Here is a 19,912-nt window from a genome sequence, read left to right as displayed (position 1 = left end):
TTCGTAGTTGCAAAGTTCTTTCTCCAATATGAGCATATTATCATGTAGTGCTTAAGTGTGTCGAGCCGTCCCATCTACGATATGGGCTCAAAGTTAAATTAGCTAGCTCGGGTTGACATGTTTACTCCTATCGAGCTAAAATTTTAGCTTGAGTTTGACACGTTAAAAACTTGAGTCAACTTGTTTATTTTTTCAATTTTTAATATATTATGTCGTTTAAATATTACTTACCGTAACGGGCTTTATACAATTTTCTAGACTACACCGTTTTAATATTAGTTTTCTATCATGTTAATGTTTATTGTTTGAACATTATATTATTTCCGCATTATAGTTTCAATGCTAAGGTTTTAACTATTTATTACAAAATATCAATGTAAGACAAACGAACATCATGTAACCTAACAATTGAAAACAAATTGAATATGATATATATAAGATAAGTTTATACATCCGTAACAAAATATAGACTACAACTAAATACTAGATACAAAAATATGAACATGCTGCTAGTTTATGCCTCCGGCACCGAATCTAACTATGGCTGCTGATGTGGTGCCTGAGGTGGTGGGAGTGGTATGACAGGTAACCCCTCTCTCTCGTCGATCTTGCGCCTCCCGAACCAACCAACCCACCAAATCCATAAGCCTGTCAACATACCGCAGCTCCTACGGCAGGACCTGGAACAACGTGCCGTGGATGCTGAGGCACCCCGGGGGGTCATGCCGGCAGCGTTGCACCGTCAAAATCGGCCGGATGATCCTGCACGCCCTAGGGATATCTAGCAGATACGCTAGATCAAAGTGCTTTGGCAAGTCAACCGGTTGGAAGCGCTCTCCCCTGCGGGTTTTAAACCGCATGCCAAGGATGGTGAACCTCTTAATAAGCTTCATCCCCCACATCCTGTTAATCTCCAACTTCGCCGGCTCTACAACCGGCAGTAAGTGCAGGCCACCTTCCGGGAAATGTCCCAATTAACAGGCAATAACGGTGACGTACGCGCCACCGTACAAATGTCTGCACTCCTGCTGGTGATGGGTGGAGGCGAAGTACTGGGCCAAACCGTGTGCAAGAGCGTACGACCTCTTGTAAAGCAAACAGTAAAAGAGAAAGAGGTCTGTGGACGTACACCACTCACGACTCTTCCCACGAGCGGTGATAGAAGTGCAAATCCACCTATGTAGATACTTGCAGAGAGTGTTAGACAAATATGAATATTTATAAATAAGAATAACAATGAAAATATTTACATTAATAAGTGGACAAACCTGTACATCGGGCCAATAACTGCTAAAATCTTCCCCTTGGACCGGCCGACCGGGTATGGTCCCAAGTCCTAGGGTCTACAATCACATCCCAAAACCCTAGAAGGGTGGGTCTATCAACCACTACTAGCCCCTGTATATAAACCTCCGTAGCGATCTCAGGCTCTGTGTATAAACTGCAACGCACCGCAAACCGTGCTAGCGTCATCTTACTCTGCACATGGGAAAGCTTGAAAGAAACCTCGGCGAGAGGGGGATGACCCTGTGGCTGCGCAGGCTGGTCGACCCGAGGAGGATGTAAGGAGAACGACGATAAGAACTCGACCAGCAGCTCTCTAGTGCGTCCCAGTCGACCGCCAAATGTTGTCCGATGTGCATCCTCCTAAGCTTTGTGCAATGAGCGGCGACATCGGTACGATCATAATTAATTAAGTTATTAATGCGAAAAGTGGTAGGCCCCTCTTTTAAAGGTGACGTTACCCTCGGCTAAGTGGTTTGAGCCAGCAGGGATACAATCCCAAGTAGCCAGTTTAATGTATTAATAGTAGTTTACATATGAAGGGATCAAGCCATTCGCACCCCCGCCATCCAATACCAATGGGTATTGAAGGAGGTCCCAGTAAGCTTGACCTTGGTCCTTGTAGGATCTACACACTAAACAAGGCAAGAACCTTACTAAACCATTCCCTTAACCCTCGACCAGGTAGCCAACATATCTCTATATAGACCGTAGAGATATGAATGGTGTAAATCTTTTACTTTATATAGACAGTAAAGTAATGCCAAGACACCACAGACAAATGATAAAGAAAATTCACCTTCAATATAAGAAACTAGTTATTAAAGTCATTAATATAAAACCAAATAAAAAGTGCCGAAAGATTAAAAATCAAAAGTAATACATAAAAGACTTGTCTTCACCAAGTGATGTAAGAGGCTTAACCAAACATGGCCTTTGATTGGTAAGAACTCTTACTATCAATCTTGGATCCCGAGACTACTACACACACTCTAAGGTGGATGATGGTGGTGGATGTGGGTGTTGTAGTGGTGGTGGAGTGGTGGCAAAGTGGGAGAGTAGTGGTTTGCCAACGGATGCCTTTGAAGTGAACCAAGCACCCCTATTTATAGCCTAAACAGAAGCCCCGCCACAGCCCCGTGTCCAGCGGACACGCCCCCGTGGCCATCCTTTTCTCTTCCTTCATTAAATGCTTTTGTCAGCATAGGGCTCCACACGGCTAGGCGTTCAGCGGGCACGGCCCCGTGGGCAGAAGCGTATCTGTACTACCAAGATTTTGCAAGATTCTGCGTATCTTAGCGTTGACCACGCTCTGTGCTGAGCTGGGCACACCCCCGTGGTGGGCGTAGAAGCTTCCACAGCTTTGTCTTTTCTGCAGGTGGCTGACCACGCCCCCGTGTCCAGTGGGAACGGCCCCGTGGTCAGTCTTCTGTTTCTTGTTTTTGCCTTTGGGGATGCTGTCGAGGGGTCGGGCATGTCACGTTTATTCCTTTTCTTTGTATTTATGTTGGTTTTAGTTGTATATTTGTTCCTTTTGCTCGTTTAAGCTCATTTGGTCCTGTAAATTCAAAAGGAAGACAAAAACACATTTTTTCCAATATTAGTACTAAAAAAGGGTTAGTTTTATGCCTCATTTGATATAATTTATATGTTACATTTTGCATACATCAAATACCCCCACACTTGAATCTTTGCTTGTCCTCAAGCAAAACTCTTTAATATATGGTTTTACACACCCAAATAGAAAAGGTAGAAGAGAATTTTGGGCTTGACTTGAGTGTCGGGAATCCAAGATCTTTATTAGGTTTTATTTTTATTTTATTTACAAACTTATTCGTCATGATTTATTTAGAACATTTTATAAGAAAAATTACTTATTTGGGCATAACATGCCTTTTTAAAATTCCATTTATATACAAGTTCACATACCTCACGGGAGATCACTCAACACTCGGCTGAAGATGTATTTTTGTGAAACACTCAAGACCGGCATGGAACTTACTTCTACCATATGCTTGCCAAGCAATCAAATCTCCTCCTTTTTAACTATAAACCTTCGTAAATATCAAGAGGACTTTGGGAAATGGTTAGGCTTGGGCTAAGGGTAGATGGTTTTGGTTAGTGGTTAGTAAAAAAAAAGGCTAAAAGCGTAAAAAGCGTCGGTCGTCGTAATTTTTTTGTTTTTATGACTTTTATTCAAACTAATCATATTCAAACAAATTTGTTTTTGAGGAACTTGTTTGTTTATTGCAAGACTTTCCTTTTTTTCTTTTCTTTTTTTTGATAGGAGACGTCACAAGATAACCGAGCTTTTTACTAAAGCAAAGGGTTTGAAAAGAAAATGTTTTGGTGGGTAAAATATGTTTGTTTTGTGGGTTTTGAAATGAAAAGGTTTAGTCTCAAAGGGGTTAACTAGCGGGATTTTGGGTAGGTGATAAAAAAATTGAAAAATAATGGTGTTGAAAGGAAAATGGGTTAGTCCTAATGCCTCCATTATTTACTTACTTGGGTTTAAGTTGGTAAGGACCGGGAATGTATCGTCGTGGCAAGTTCTAGAGTCGTAAGAACTAAGCGGCTATTCACACAAGAAACGAAAAATGAGCATTTAGTTTAAAGATATATGCTTGTATGCCCAATAAAAGCTCAAAACTCACTTGTTGTGGGAATGGGTTTATAATGTGATCAAGTATATATAATCAAATTTTAATTAGACCTATCATGCTTTTTCATAATTTTCTTATGTTGGTTCTTTTTATCACGACGCTATCGGTTGTAAATTTGTAAAAATATAACTTTTTTAGAACTTGTTATTCCCAAATTAAACTAAGACAAAATTTTTGAAATTTTTTTTGGGGTGATTAGCTGTTCCAATAGAGTTTTGTGTAAGGCTTGTTATTAGGACTTGCAAAATTCAAGGTTTTAGCATCCCCCACACTTAAATTACACATTGTCCTCAATGTGTCCCAAAAATAAGTTTTTAGGTTCATTGAATATGTAAAAAGGTGTTGAAAAACAAAATTTTATGTTACTAGGCGTCTGGCCACGGCCCCGTGGTCAGATTGCCAGTACCAAAATTTAACAGAAGGCTGGGCACGGGGCGTGTTCAGTGAGCATGGCCCCGTGTCCAGTTACCTGAACTGGGCAAATTTTCTATAGAGCTTGGGCACGGAGCGTGTTAGGCTGAGTACGACCCCGTGCTGAACTTGCTGTAATGGTGGAAAATTGTCGGGAGGCTCTGTTTTTGTGCATGAGGTGTGGTTTTAACATTCCATTGGTAACCTCCACCTTTTCGAGTGTGTTCAACCATTACAACATCATCCAAACACCATTCAATAATTTTAAACCATCATTCATTAAAAAGTGCGAGATACATAGTTCCTAAAAATTAAAAAGCACTAACTAAAAACTAAGATAGATAAGTAGGTCCTAGAATGTAGGAAATTTTAAACCACAAAGAAGTTCTATCCTAGATGATTTTATTATAAGAGCGACAAAATCCTGAAAAATAAATCTTTCGGTTGAATAAGGCTTTTAGAACTTCTTCCCGGAGGTGCTCCTCACACATCGTTGAGCCATCCTCTATCTCCCGAGGGAGAAGTAAGACGGGCTCATTGTCCACCTCATGTGGAAGAGGTGCGACCTCAACCATAACCTCTTATAAGGCGTCTAGAGGAGGTTCCAGGGGAATGTCCCGGTGGGATTAACAACTTCTTGTGCCAAGTTCCAATCTTCTTGTGGGAAAATTGGTTCCATAGGTGGCATTGCAAGAATATTCAACCTTTGGTACAAAAGGGTGATTTCTTGGAAGCTACTCTCTAGCCCCACCGTTAGATAGTTGATATGGTCAATTAGAACCTCCTCCACGGATGTCATCTCATCGAGTGCTTCTCCTAGCGCCATTACGTAACACACAAGGGTTGCTTCTATCGATGGCTTCCTTTCTCTGCGATTGTTCCTCGAGTGAGCTGAAGATGTTCCGCTGTTCTGACTTGACATTTTAAGAAAACAAGTTGAAAAGTTCAAAACAATGAAACAGTAACTCCGGCCATGGCCCCGTGTCCGCTGGGCACGGCCCCGTGGCCACCACTCTGCAGATTTTTGAAACAAGAAATCTTAGTGCTTTAAATTACTTTTCTGACTTTTGAGACATTTCTGAGCAAAAATAACTTAAAACAGTGTTATAAAACTTATTTTTAATAAGATTCCTTGGTTAAAAACCTAGCAAATACCACAATAAAGCTTGAAATCATGGAAGTTTCAAGCTTTAGTGGAGGTTTGAGGAGTTTTTGAAGAAGAAGGTAAGAGACAAAAGTGGTAAAGACAAGATGGTTGTTGAGAACCTTCTTTGGAATATACCTTGTAGGGTATATGTGAAGATCCCACCATATCTTGGTCTTTGAAATGGGTCCAAATGTGCAGTAATCATGCTGACTTTATAGAAAACGACAGCACGCTGACCATGGCCCCGTGTCGGCTGGACACGATCACGTGGTTAGACATGACTCTGACACATTTTGTCCGTATTCTGGACACGGGGCGTGTTGGCCTGGACACGACTCCGTGGTCAATTTTTAGGCGGGCACGGGGCATGTTGACCTGGACACGGCCCCGTGGCTAGAGAGTTTTATGAAGTTTCGTCTTATTTTAAGTAATTTGTCCGGATCGGGCGGTTCCTTACTGGAGGGAACAACACCGAAGTGCCTAAGGTACATTGATTGCTCTTGATTTAAACAAGAACGCAAGAGGTTATCGGAAAGGGTAAACCCTAAGCTAAATACCGGTGCGCGAAACCGACCTTTATTCCCCTTATCCGGGCTCTCGTTAATGAAGGTGTATGTCGAATCGCTCAGGTCTATGAACTCATTAGCGGAGACCAATGGAGAGTCCTTCACGGCACAATCGACACAAGGACGACTATCGCTCATGTCCTCACAAGAGTTAGAGGTGCTTTCGGTATCAACGATGTTGTTAGATTCCGAATGCGTCCCCAATAATTCTCCTTGATTGTCGTCTTGTGATGAATAACTTGTTTCATCTCAAGCTCTTTTAATATTTGTAGAATTATTTCTTCGAGCTGACATAGTTCTTCGAAAATTATGTCATCTAAAAGAAATCGTTGAGGGCATTCGGGGGAGAGATAGGGATCGTTTTTACTTTCGCCCATCTTAAGGTTACAGGGAAACGATGGGTCTAAATAGTGGGGAGTGTAATTTAGAAAGTAACATTCTAAATCTTTATGAGATCCACGACATATTTGACACCACACACCGTAAGAGGAGCGAAAGTAAAAATAATCAATATCACTCATGTTTGTGTCAGAAATTACCAACCGTCGGAATCTTACGGTTCTGTTTTCAGTAACTGGGGTGTGGACACGGGGGCGTGTTCAGTGGGCACGGCCCCGTGTTCAGCTATTGTCTGACTTAAAACAGGATTGCCAGTAACAAAGATTGGGCACGGGGGCGTGTTCAGTGGCCACAGCCCCGTGCTGAAGTCTGTAGTTGCTGAAAAATTAAGAAAATTCTAAAAAAAATAGAAAAATAAGTAAAAATAATTAGGCCGTTGATTCCTAACTTTCTTAAAATCCTTGTGTCCCTGGCAACGGCGCCAAAAACTTGGTGTGTGATGCATGTCGAGTGTGATATATTTTTAACTATATTTTTAGCCCTTTTTAACAATTTAGTCAAGTTTTAAATTTATAAAACACGATATTCAACTAACACTAAACACACATATGGGCAAGTGCACCCATCGTGAGCGTAGTATAGCGTTGGTAAAATACCGAGGTCGTCCAAGGACACAAGAGCTTTTAATACCGGTTTATCCTCAACGTCTAATCAAATCAAAAGTTTAGAAAAAGGTTTAAACATGAAAATAAAAACTAAAAAAATGCTGAAAATAAAATAAAACAGATAGATAAGATGAATCACTTGGATCCGACTCGCCTTTAGTGCAACCTTTGATGTTTTCCGCACTTTTGCACTTTTTAAGAGATTATCTTAGTTATAGTAGTAGGCCCCTCTTTTGAAGGTGACGTTACCCTCAACCCAGTAGTTTGAGTCAGCAAGGATACAATCCTAAAGGGTTGGATTATTGAATGATAATTAATTAAGTCATTAATGCGTAATGTGGTAGGCCCCTCTTTTGAAGGTGACGTTACACTCGGCTAAGTGGTTTGAGTCAGCAGGGATACAATCCCAAGTGGCCGGGTTAATGTATTAATAGTAGTTTACATATGAGGGGATCAAGCCATTCGCACCCCCGCCATCCAATACCAGTGGGTATTGAAGGAGGTCCTAGCAAGCTTGACACAGGTCCTTGCAGGATCTATACACTGAACAAGGCAAGAACCTTACCAAACCATTCCCTTAACCCCCAAACAGGTAGCCAACATATCTCTATATAGACCGTAGAGATATGAATGGTGTAAATCTTTTATTTTATACAGACAGTAAAATAACGCCAAGACACCACAGGCAAATGATAATGAAGTTTCACTTTTAACATAAGAAACTAGTTATTAAAGTCATTAATACAAAACCAAATAAAAAGTGCGAAAAGATAAAAAAAAAACCAAAAGTATTACACTAAATGCTTGTCTTCACCAAGTGATGTAAGAGACTTAGGCAAACATGGCCTTTGATTGTCAAGAACTCTTACTATCAATCTTCGATCCCGAGACTACTACACACACTCTATGATGGATGATGGATGATGGTGGTGGATGAGGGTGTTGTGATGGTGGTGGAGTGTGGGTGAAGTGTGAGAGAGGTGGTTTGCCAATGGATGCCTTTGAAGTGAACCAAGCACCTCTATTTATAGCCTGCACAGAATCCCGGACACAGCCCCGTATCCATTGGGCACGACCTCGTGTCCACCCACTTTCTCTTTCTTCATTAATTGCAGTTTGTCTTCATTAGTTTACCACGCCCCCGTGCCCGCTGGGCACGGCCCCGTGTGTAGAAGCGTATCTGTACTATCAAGATTTGTTTGGATTTTGCGAATCTTGGCGTTGACCACGACCGTGTTGAGCTGGGCACGCCCCCATGTCTGGGTATAGAAGCTTCTACTCTTTTGTCCTTTCTGCATACACTTGGGCACGCCCCCGTGTCGTGTTCAGCCTTCTGAAGTCTTGTTTTTGCTTGGGAAGATGCTGTCGAGGGGTTGGGCATGCCACGTTTATTCCTTTTCTTGTATTTATGTTAGATTTGGCTGTGTTTTTGCTTCTTTTGTTCATTTAAGCTCTTTTAACCCTGAAAATACAAAAGGAAGACAAAAGCACACTTTTTTCCAACATTAGTACTAAAAAAGGGTTAGTTTTATGTCTCATTTGATGTAATTTATATGTTGCATTTTACACACATCAGTGTGCATTCAGTGTGATATGTTTTTATTGATATTTTAAGCCCATTTTACACATTAGTCAAGTTTTAAATTTATAAAACACGATATTCTACTAACACTAAACACACACTTGGGCAAGTGCACCCATCGTGAGCGTAGTATAGCGTTGGTAAGATACCGAGGTCGTCCAAGGACACAAGAGCTTTTAGTACCGGTTTATCCTCAACGTCTAATCTATCTAAAATTTTTTAGAAAATATTTTAAACCATGAAGATAAAAACTAAAAATGCTGAAATAAAAATAAAATAAAAACAGATAGACAAGATGAATCACTTAGATCCGACTCGCCTTTTAAGTATCCTAAAATGATTTTTGCACTTTCGGACTTTTTAAGATATTATCTTAGTTATAGTAGTAGGCCCCTCTTTTGAAGGTGACGTTACACTCAACCCAGTGGTTTGAGTCAGTAAGGATACAATCCCAAAGGGTCAGAATATTGAAAGATAATTAATTAAGTTATTAATACAAAAAGTGGTAGGCCCTTCTTTGAGAGGTGACGTTACACTCGGCTAAGTGGTTTGAGTCAGCAGGGATACAATCCCAAGTAGCCGGTTTAATGTATTAATGGTAGTTTACATATGAGGGGATCAAGCCATTCGCACCCCCGCCATCCAATACCAATGGGTATTGAAGGAGGTCCTAGTAAGCTTGACCCAGGTCCTTGCAGGATCTATACACTGAACAAGGCAAGAACCTTACTAAACCATTCCCTTACCCCCCGACCAGGTAGCCAACATATCTCTATATAGACCGTAGAGATATGAATGGTGTAAATCTTTTACTTTATATAGACAGTAAAGTAATGCCAAGACACCACGGACAAATGATAAAGAAAATTCACCTTCAACATAAGAAACTAGTTGTTAAAGTCATTAATACAAAACCAAATAAAAAGTGTCGAAAGATTAAAAATCAAAAGTAATACATAAAAGACTTGTCTTCACCAAATGATGTAAGAGGCTTAACCAAACATGGCCTTTGATTGTTAAGAACTCTTACTATCAATCTTGGATCCCGAGACTACTACACACACTCTAAGGTGGATGATGGATGATGGTGGTGGATGTGGGTGTTGTAGTGGTGGTGGAGTGGTGGCAAAGTGGGAGAGTAGTCGTTTGCCAAGGGATGCCTTTGAAGTGAACCAAGCACCCCTATTTATAACCTGAACAGAAGCCCGACCACGCCCCCGTGTCCAGCGGACACGCCCCCGTGGCCATCCTTTTCTCTTTCTTCATTAAATGCTTTTGTCAGCATAGGGCTCCACACGGCCAGTGCTCAGCGGGAACGGCCCCGTGGGCAGAAGCGTATCTGTATTAACAAGATTTTGCAAGATTCTGCGTATCTTAGCGTTGACCACGCCCCGTGCTAAGCTGGGCACACCCCCGTGGTGGGTGTAGAAGCTTCCACAGCTTTATCTTTTCTGCAGGTGGCTGACCACGCCCCCGTGTCCAGTGGGCACGACCCGTGGTCAGTCTTCTGTTTCTTGTTTTTTGCCTTTGGGGATGCTGCCGAGGGGTCGGGCATGTCACGTTTATTCCTTTTCTTTGTATTTATGTTGGTTTTGGCTGTATATTTGTTTCTTTTGCTCGTTTAAGCTCATTTGGCCCTGTAAATTCAAAAGGAAGACAAAAACACACTTTTTCCAACGTTAGTACTAAAAAGGGTTAGTTTTATGCCTCGTTTGATGTAATTTATATGTTACATTTTGCATACATCAGACGCGTTTAAAAAAAGAATATAAAAGGACAAAAAAGCCCCTGTGACCTTCACTATCTCGCGTGACACGTGTTACATCAGGATCCGTTCTCACACTTTAGGGCGTTTTCTCCTGATCCCGTACCTATATATATATATATATATATATATATATATATATATATATAGTGGAGAGTTCAAATGAGAAGAATTTTTTAAAGAAGAAAAAAGAAGAAATTTCAACCAATAAGAATACTTTATTTTACTTCATTTAATATAAGTATTTAATGTTCCTATAAGGGTACATTGGTAAATCTACATAGGTTATTAATTTATAGTCTTCCTTTTTAATAGCTAACTACATTAATATTTTTGTAACTTATCTTCAAAATATATATTTTTTTCAAAAAAATAAAATAAAATAATATAAAGTGTAGGATAAATTACGAGTTGTGTAGGATAAATTACGAGTTGTGTATGATAAATTTCAACGTGTAGGATGAATTTAGAAATATGTAGGAGAAATTTTAATATGTGTAGGCAAAAAAAGTTAGTGTGGAGGATAATAGTCTTTATGACTAATTAGTTAGTAAAAAAAGATAATAAATGAGATAAGTGAAAAAACTATTTATTGTTTTACAAAATTACCCTTTGTTCTTTTTTTTTTTTCTCAATTAAATTTTCTTCTCAAATGAAACTTCCCCTATATATATAGGGGAAGGATAAATCGAAAACCCACTACAGTTGACTAAACCCTGAAAACCCATTAATAACTATTGATTAACCATGATGGATGGCTAAGATTCATTTTGGGCCATTAATTGATTTTGAATCCTTTTATCTCTATTTTTTAATATATTTGATGTACTAGAGGGCAATATGGGAAAGATTTACAAAAAGACAAAACTCTGCATGTGTAAGAGACCTTACATCACTACATCAGTCTTTAAAATTTCAAAAACCACAAAATAACTCTTTCTCTCCCTCTCATAATCTTCATCAACCCCTCTCAATATACCCCCAAAATCACCAGACAAAATTGATGAACGCTGGAGATCTTCATTTCTCAAAATTATTTTTATGTTGTGATTATTTTTTATTAACTCAATCTTGCTAACTACAATCACCACATTTATTGTCATTAATAACAGTATTTATTGTTATTAATTTGTTGGTATAAAGAAAATTTCCGAAAATGCTCGTCAAAATGGTGAATTATTTTTCTATATACTAATTTTCTTAATTAATATACAACATTGTCATAAAAAAAAAGATATTCAAGCAACCATCAACAAAAGCACATGATCAAACACACTTAGAGCAAAAATGTACAAAAATCTCAGTGAAAAAAAAAATGTAACACGGACACAGCAAAAATGTACAAAAATCTGAGGCAAAAATAAAATGTAACATGGTAAAAACAAAACCAAAAAATCCATAACATATAAAATTCTCAGATTCAACACAGCAAAAGTCTACATAAATCTCAGGGAAAAAAATGTAACATGCTAAAAACAAAACCAAAAAATCCATAACATAGAAAATTCTCATATTCAACCAAACATCAACAAGTACATACTACCGAAAATGTCATTAACATACTAACAAGGATAATCCAACTAAGTACCACCTATTTCTTAATCACAACAAACAATGCTAACAAGTAAGCTGCCAATCACTAACCCTAATATCAGTAACCATATAACCCTCTTCTTCTTCTTCCGAATTTCTTGCTCACGGGTAAACAGTTCAACTTGCAGGTTGTTGATGTTCCTCAAAAGACCTGGTATGATCCTAGTTAACTCTGAAACTGATTATCATTTTGTAACATAAAAAAATATAACAACACACTTATTTTTACAAATAATCTAAAAAAGTGTAACAATGCACTTTATTTTATGTAAACGTACATTATTTATGTGACACGGAAAAATGTAACTTGCATTTGTTCTTGAACAAATTTAACACAAAAAATTGATCAATCAAGAAATTAAAAACATTCATCTTCTTGAACAAAAAAAATATCCAGAAAAAAGTTGCATGTAACAACACACTTTATTTTTACAATAATCTGAAAAAGTGTAACAATTCACTTTATTTTATGTAAACGTACATTATTTATGTGACACGGAAAAATATAACATGCATTTTTTCTTGAACAAAATTTACACAAAAAATTGATAAATCAAGAAATTAAAAACATTCATCTTCTTGAACAAAAAAAAAACATATCCAGAAAAAAGTTGGAGCATCTGGATGATGATCTTTTGAACTGGATCGTCTTTTCAGATCAAGAAAAACAAAAAAAAAACAACATATCCAGGAAAAAGTTGCAGATCTACAAAATACAAAAAAATGAAGAACTACAAAACGCAAAAAAATTGCAAATCTGAAAAAAAAACCAAAAACAAACATACTTATGGACCTGGAGGATCTTCTAGATCTGGAACATCATGTTTAAACATCGATCATCTTTTGGGTCATCTTCAACATCGAACCGCCATCACATCATCTTCAAAATCGATCATCTTCAACCGGATCTGGAACCGCCATCACATCATCTTCAACATCGATCATCGACCATCACCAGGTTGTTACACTTGTAGATCTATAGTTTTGGTGGTTGTTTATGAATGATTTTGATAAGAAGAAGAATATTGGTGGTTGATTATGAAGATCTTAGATCTAGAAATGGTTATCCAGAGAGAGAGAAAGAGAGATAGAAGTGTGTGTCGAAAGAGAGAGAGAAGTGTGTCAATGTTTCTATCAAATGTCAAGTGGTGCATTTATTGTCTTGTCTAGTGCAAATTTCCCAATATGCCCTCAAGCCAATCTCTTACAAAAAAACACGTGGCTACTTGGGTTTAGTCAACTGGAGTGGGTTTTCTCCTTATAATTAGCCTATATATATATATATATATATATATATATATATATATATATATATATATATATATATATATATATATATATATATATATATATATATATATATATATATATATACAGGGGAGGGTTGTCTTGAGAACGCTAAATATTGTGAGAACCGTGAGAACGAATGAAAAAACCAATCAAAACGGAATTTTTTTAATACAAACCTCATTGTAGTTAAAATACAACATCAAAAAAGAATTTACAACATCATTTAATTCATTTCTCCTCTCAAAATCACTTTTACTAGATTTTTTACGCATGTGTAAATATAACAAATTTACACATGTGTAAATGACAAACTTACACATGTGTAAATTTTCTTTATTTACGAATTCATGTAAAACTAAATGTTTAAATTTAATTTCTAACATTGTATTCGAACAATAATGATAAGTGTAAAAAGAAATTTTGAATTTGAATTGTTTTTTACCAAGTTCTCGTGGTTTTTTCATTCCTTCTCACGGTTCTCGCGATATTTAACGTTCTCATTTAAACTCTCCCCTATATATATATATATATGTATATATATATATATATATAGAAACGGGATTAGGAGAAAACGCTCAAAAGTGTGAGAACGGTGAGAACGCATTCTGGCCAAACACGTGGCGCGGGATATGATCAGGAGGTGAGGGGTTTTTTTTTTGTCTTTTCAATCTTCTTTTATTTTCTCAACGCGCCATAACATTTTCTGGCATCTGAGATTATTTTGGCGTTAATTGTATTTATTAAACTTTTTGGCGTTGAATTAATTGTTTTTGTGTCACATAGATAATTTTTTGGCGTTATAGCGTTTTCTGGTCAATTTTTTTGGCGTTTTGTTGCGTTGTATAATAATTCACTACGAGTCATTAATATTTTCATAAGATTACAATAAGACCAAATGTTTTTATGGCGTTTAGTGAATTTTTTGGCGTTTAATACATTTGATAAGGTGCTTTGCTAGCACCCGTTCTCACAGTTTTCATACTACTAGCGTTTTGGTGTTTGTAGTTTTTGTCGTTTTATATAATACTGTATTCTATTTGTGGAGAATTAGATAGAAAACAACAGATAACTTGATAACAAAACAATATAAAATGAAAAAGAAAAAAAATTAAAAATGGTAATCTAATTTCTCTTCCTAATCTTCACTGTCATCGGCCCCTTCTTCTTGAATTTGTTTTGGCGTTTTGAACCTTTTGAATACCTTAGCTAAATGCCAACTTTCCTACATAAACCCCGTCTTTTTCAGACGAAGCTGTTTAGTGGCATCCTGTGTTTTGGTGTGATATTATTGTTTGGTGGCATGTCATTGTAGATCAACTCTTGCTTGATGCTATTTATAATAATGGAGTCCAAAATAGCATTTTACACTGGTATCGATCCCTTCATGCCATCAATATATCCATAAAGAACAAAGCTCACATGATGACATATCACTGTCATCAGTCTCTTTTTCTTGAATATTTGTCCATCTCATTCAGCAAAAGATTATTGAGATAACCCCCCCAGAAGAAGAATTCATTCAGTGAAAGCTTTGGCATCTATGGTTATTTTAACTAACATTTTTTGGCGTTTTAAAGTGAGTGGTTTCTAGAGGATATTGTGTTTGTTTTTCTGGGTGTGATCAATTCATTGTGTATAGACCCCTCCTTATAGGAGTTTTTTGGCGCGTTGTTTAGGTGGGATTTTTTTATTGTAATAATTGATAGTAATAAAGTAACCGGCTTTTCAGTTACTGTTTTTGTATTTAGTGTTTTAATCGGCTTTATCAGTTTTATAGGTGATAGACGTCCCATCTTCCAAGTTTGGCGTTTTTTTTAAATGACATTATGCAGACTAAGATGACAAAATACAATGACGAAGAAAATAAAATATTAAGCAGGAAAAATATTTTTTGTTATTTCTGGCGTTTTGTAAGCAATAACCTTTTTAGTATTTTTGGCGTTTTGCAAATAAAGAGAGAAATATATCATTTAATTATCTTAAAAAAAAGAAGATTACCCAGAAGAAAAAAAAGAAAAAAATTAAAACCCTTCGTCAGTTGGTACTTTATCCGAAAAGTATCCATCACTTGCGTCATCTTCTTCCTCGGAGTCTTCATCTGGATCTTCATCCATGTCATCAGCTTCACCTTCATTGGCTTCTTGTTCCTGAAGATTCTGAAGCCTCCACTTGAACATGTTTTGCATTAACTCCAATTTTGAGTCCATTTCTGTGTTCAAACAAGTGGCGTTATGCAATTCTTCCAAGAAAACAAGCCCCTGCTTTGTCATGATGTTTTCAAGCCAGTAGACTTCCTGCTCTCCGCTGTCGTATATAACAGTCACCATGTCTGTTTCATCATCAAAACGCCATGATGTCATGACAGGGTCCGGCTTTACATCTGCTTTAATTGGCCTAAATTTCCTTGTTAATGCTTTCATAAGCATATGTGTTTCATGGCATTCGTTGTCCAGAGCGAAGCCAAGGGATAGGATACCCCTCTGTACCTCTTCTTCCATCTTCAAAATAGCCTTGATCGTCCTAACTTACACCCTCCTGTTGTCAAAACGTAGGACGACTCGCCTGATTGCCAGAGTGTATCTCCAACAAACGATTGTTGCCATTTTTGGGGTTTTGGTTAAGCTGGCGTTTTTGGTTAAAAATGTTTTTTTTTTTTGCAGAAATGGATAGATTGAAGTGATTATGGAAGGGATGTTTTACGTCATTTATATAATGATGTTTTTGTCGCGTAATTTAGGAGGAAATTTCTTCTAATAAATGTTAATAACTGAAATTCAATTATTGTGTTGTTTCCTCTTCCTGTAATATCCAACGCATTTTATCACTAATTTTTGGCGTTTTGTTTTTAATGGTGTTTTATTTTTTTTGAATGGCGTGTTATCATTTGATGGCGTTTTAAATTTGAGCGGTAAAAGACCCTTTTACCCTTAATGAAGCGCGTCTCACATAATAAAATTGATGTTATTTACGAAAACACCACGGCGCAATCTAGTCCATGGATTGTTTTGATCGGACGACCCATAAGCGTTCTCACACTTTCAACCGTTTTCTCTAAATCCTGACCCTATATATATAGGGTGGGGTTCTAAAGTGAACATTAGTGTATTTGCGAACTGAGTAAACAAATCCTGGCCATTGATCTAAACACGTGTATGGCCAGGATCTCATCATCAAATCGTAAAATACACTAGTGTATTTCAACATCAAATCCTGGCCATTGATCTACATACGTGTATGGCCAGGATTAATTCACTCAGTTCGCGAGCTACATTAGTGTTCACTTTTGAACCTAATCATATATATATATATATATATATATATATATATATATATATATATATATATATATATATATATATATATATATATATATATATATATATAGTGGGGATCCTACGGAAAGTGTGTTTTTCCTAGAAAGTCTAGGAAGCGATTTGGGCCATCCAATGGGTGTGTTTAATGGTTGAGATCATCTTGGTGGCATTTTGGTAATATGTGTTTCTTAAAAATAGGATTATTTAATTAATCAGGGGTAGATATGTCATTTAGTTTGTTTTAAATATGGAAATAATTGTCATTCCATAACCACCCCACATTTCTTGCGATTTCTCTCTCTCTCTCTCTCTCTTCCTTCTATCCTTTATGAAGAAACGCACCAAGAAAACACATCGTATTAATCTGCTTGCTAATCTGCTTGTTGTTAAAACACAGCGTCAAGAAATCTTCCAGCATTACCAGCATGGATGGTAAAACACATCGTATGAATCTGCTTGCTGTTAAAACACAACTGTATGAATCTGAATGCTAAAACACAACTGTATGAATCTGCTTGTTGTTAAAACACAAATGTATGAATCTGCTTGCTGTTAAAACACAACTGTATGAATCTGAATGCTAAAACACAATTGTATGAATCTGAATGCTAAAATTGTATGAATCTGCTTGCTGTTAAAACACAACTGTATGAATCTGAATAATAAAACATAACGTCAAGAAATCCTCCAGCATTACCAACATGAATGCTAAAACACAACTGTATGAATCTGAATGCTAAAACACAACTGTATGAATCTGCTTGCTATTAAAACACAACTGTATGAATCTGGATGCTAAAACACAACTGTATTGAATACGAATACTGCTGGTGAAGAATAAAACGATAGAAAGAATTGTATATACATATGATTTGAATGAGATTTGGATTCGAAACACAACCAAAATTCCGAAAATCATGGACATAATCAGTTAACTTCGAGATCATGCAATGTTAGTTAATGAAATATAAATTCCAAAAATAAAATTAAAATGTGACATTACATAATTGTCCTTCTAGTTAAAATAACTCAATGCCACATGTCCAATTCTCATTGCTTCCTAGACTTTATAGGAAAAATACACTTTCTACCCAACTCCTACTATATACATATATATATATATATATATATATATATATATATATATATATATATATATAAGGAGCCGCTAAAATAAAAACCACCCCCAGTTGTAAGAACTATGAGAACCACTCTCCACCAATCAGACCGTGCCACATATACACTATTATTTTAAAACCAAAAGGATATTTTGGTAATTTACTATATATGTCAAATCTAATTCTCTCTCTCATACAGAAAAAGTCAGATATATATTTGAATTGTTTCTCTCTCTTTATATCACAATCTCTAGATCTCTCTCTCATGATATCTCTCTTTTCCCCCAAAATACCCAAACCAAAATCCCCCTTCAAACACTCCCACCATCCACAGATCGAAGGTTCAAGTGCTGAAACACACACATACAAAGCATCGGCATCCCCTTCCTTCTCTCCCTTCCTCGCCGCCCACAACCACCCTTCTCCGCCGCCCACAACCACCCTTCCCCGCCGCCCACAACCACCCTTTTACGATGAAGGTAGGTTCAACCATTGATGAAGGTACTCATCTAACTCATAAAAATGTTTTGTGTGTTTCTGTTAATTATGGATCGATCATGCGAATCCTGAAGTGAAGTGGGAGCATCTGTTATTAGCTTGGATGTCTGAGGTTGAAGTTTGAAATATGCTTGTGAGATGAAGATTACCTTGAAATTGTGTACAAAATCAGTTGATACTCTAAGTTTGGTTTATATTTGTGCTTTTCTCTTTCTAATTCTGTGATCGACAGAAGTCAGTTTTGGGACTAGGGTTTTAAATCATATTATAATGAGTGTTAATTGTGCACCAAAATGATAGGTGTTGTCTGTTAGTGGGTTTGGTGGAGTGGCGGTGGTTTTGGTGGGTATGGTGGTGTGGCAGTGGGTATGGTGGTGTGGCGGTGGGTTTGGTGGGTGTGGTGGTGTGGCAGTGGGTGTGGTGGTGTGGCAGTGGGTTTGGTGGTGTGGCAGTGGGTTTGATCTCTGTTTTGATTTGTTTTGATTTGGTATGTTGGGTATTTTGATTTGTGTTCTTTTGAATCTGTGGGTTTTGATATGTTCGATTGGGTGGCGATGATGAAAAAAAAACATAGATTTAGATGACGATGGCGCGGCAAGGACGGCGGAGGGTAGGGCTGTGCAACGGTTCAGAACCGGACCGAACCGAACCGATCCGGAACCGAACCGGAACCATTAATTGCTAAATTTAAGAACCGGAACCGAACAATATTATAATGGTTTCGGTTCAGTTCCGAACCGGTTAAACGGTTCTCGTGTAAACGGTTCTCGCGGGAACCGGTTGACAATTAAATCCTAAAATTAACTTCAATAAAAATGAATCAAACTATTTAAAACATTAACTTAGAGTTAATAAAACTATTACAACCATCGTGTTAACCATTAAAACAAACATCTTCAAACTTCATTCGATCTTCATCCTCTCAATCTTCTCATAAACATCTAAATGAAACCAAGTGTTAGCAATTAAAAAAAATAAACGAAAAAAATAATATTTACCCTTTGTGAACTCGTCGAATTTTTCGCATTCCTCCTCCTCTTCGTATATATGTTTTCTCCCGGTTTAAATCCAATCTTGCATGCAAATTAACGCCTCAACAATGATGGGGTATATGACTCCACTACCCGTCCCCCCATACTGAAAGCAAACTCGGAAGCTACAGTTGAAACTGGAATAGCCAAGATATCTGAAAAAAAGTAATAAGTTGAATTTATATTTTTAAAAATATATTAACTTTTGAAATAACAAGTATTACCTTTCGCCATACGTGCTAGGGTTAGATATCTACTTGAATTAAGAGGAATAATAATAGGAGGGAATAAGAATTAGGATGGTCGTATGATGTTGAAAAGCCCATTAATAAAATAGGGTTTTAAATATTTATAATCTCAACTGGTTCTAGCGGTTCTTTAACCGGAACCGTGGTTTTAACCGGAACTGAACCGGGAACCGTTTTTACCTAAATTTAAGAACCGGAACCGGACCGTATATACAAAAATACGGTTTGGATCTATCGGTTCCGGTTCGGTTCCCCGGGTATGGCGGTTCTGAACCGTATACTGCTCAGCCCTAGCGGAGGGTAGGTTTTTTCAACCTGCAACCCCACTTTTGCAGCCTTTTGATTATCGGATAATTTGAGCCAAACCCTGTTTTTTTTTCGAGATACACTTTGTTTTG

General features: G+C 37.4%; 1 long non-coding RNA gene across 1 annotated transcript; it reads right to left on the bottom strand.

The window, feature by feature from the left end:
- Positions 1-11,909: 11,909 nt before the first annotated feature.
- Positions 11,910-13,131, bottom strand: LOC110916489. The gene is made up of 2 exons (XR_002579800.1): positions 12,801-13,131; positions 11,910-12,193 (listed from the first exon to the last, which is right to left on the bottom strand). It is a non-coding gene; the product is annotated as an uncharacterized LOC110916489 (long non-coding RNA).
- Between the last annotated feature and the right edge of the window lie 6,781 nt (positions 13,132-19,912).

This window comes from Helianthus annuus, chromosome 16, assembly GCF_002127325.2.
Source record: "Helianthus annuus cultivar XRQ/B chromosome 16, HanXRQr2.0-SUNRISE, whole genome shotgun sequence".
Classification (NCBI taxonomy): domain Eukaryota; kingdom Viridiplantae; phylum Streptophyta; class Magnoliopsida; order Asterales; family Asteraceae; genus Helianthus; species Helianthus annuus.
Note: the sequence above shows the minus strand (reverse complement) of the source record. Positions and strands in the feature narration are given on the sequence as shown.